Genomic DNA, 1,707 nt, shown 5'->3' with positions numbered 1-1,707 from the left:
TGTGGGTAAGTAATACTGTGTCATTCATTTTGTATTTTTTTTTTTTTTTTTGTTACTTTTTAATATTTATTATTCAGCGCAGTATTATATACTTTCTTTTCTTTCTTTTTCCTGTTTAGCCTCCGGTAACTACCGTTTAGAAAATACTTAATACAGAGGATGAATGAGGATGATATGTATGAGTGTAGATGAAGTATAGTCTTGTACATTCTCAGTTCGATCATTCCTGAGATGTGTGGTTAATTGAAACCCTACTACCAAAGAACACCGGTATCCACGATCTAGTATTCAAATCCGTTTAAAAATAGCTGTCTTTACTAGGACATGAACGCTGTAACTCTCGACTTCCAAATCAGCTGATTTGGGAAGACGAGTTCACCACTAGACCAACCCGGTGGGTGCTGTATTGTATACTTTTTCTTTCTTTTTCCTGTTTAGCCTCCGGTAACTACCGTTTAGAAAATACTTAATACAGAGGATGAATGAGGATGATATGTATGAGTGTAGATGAAGTATAGTCTTGTACATTCTCAGTTCGACCATTCCTGAGATGTGTGGTTAATTGAAACCCTACCACCAAAGAACACCGGTATCCACGATCTAGTATTCAAATTCGTTTAAAAATAGTTGTCCTTACTAGGACATGAACGCTGTAACTCTCGACTTCCAAATCAGCTGATTTGGGAAGACGAGTTCACCACTAGACCAACCCGGTGGGGTGCTGTATTATATACTTTTTCTTTCTTTTTCCTGTTTAGCCTCCGGTAACTACCGTTTAGATAATTCTTCAGAGGATGAATGAGGATGATATGTATGAGTGTGAATGAAGTGTAGTCTTGTACATTCTCAGTTCGACCATACCTGAGATGTGTGGTTAATTGAAACCCAACCACCAAAGAGCACCGGTATCCACGATCTAGTATTCAAGTCCATGTAAAAATAGCTGACTTTACTAGGACTTGAACGCTGGAACTCTCGACTTCCAAATCAGCTGATTTGGGAAGACGCGTTAACCACTAGACCAACCCGGTGGGTGCTGTATTATATACTGGATGTACAAAATAGTACATCCGATGATGGGGTCTTTTGTATGTCGTAATATTTTTTAATGGGTGATAAAATTTAAGCCTACTAAATCGTTTAAAATTAGTTAAATTTATAGAAATCTATGGATAGTTTCTGCATGAATTAATATATTAAATTAGTTGTACAATATTTTTAAATATAATAAGAAATGACTGGGAGCTGAATTTTTTTCTAGTTCAAGGAAAGAATTTTAAGATAATGAAAATAATGAAAGAACTACAGAAAGAAGCGCATAAAAAATCAAACAAATTATCAATAATCGGACCCCCTTTAATCCGAAGCAGTGAAGGACTTTTACGAATATAATTCAATAATTAAAGAGACAAATGACTGTAGAAAAAATTATTATTTATTTAACGATAATAAAATTGACCCTACTTTTCAACGTAATCCCCGGCTAAATTTAAGCATTTGTCTCACTTTTCTGAAAGCATTTTTATTTTTAATAAAAAATTATTCACTGAGGTTTCTATTATCTTATGGTTTCATTTATCGGGACTTATCGGCAGGAACAGTTGGTTGCGGTCTATGAGTAATCCTCTTTTGATCTCACAACTATTACATGGCGAAAAAAATTGAATTTTGTTTGCTATTTAATGTAAGTTGTTAATCATTTAATTT

This window comes from Lycorma delicatula, chromosome 10 (assembly GCF_047948215.1).
Source record: "Lycorma delicatula isolate Av1 chromosome 10, ASM4794821v1, whole genome shotgun sequence".
NCBI classification, from domain to species: domain Eukaryota; kingdom Metazoa; phylum Arthropoda; class Insecta; order Hemiptera; family Fulgoridae; genus Lycorma; species Lycorma delicatula.
This window is presented reverse-complemented; position numbering follows the sequence as displayed.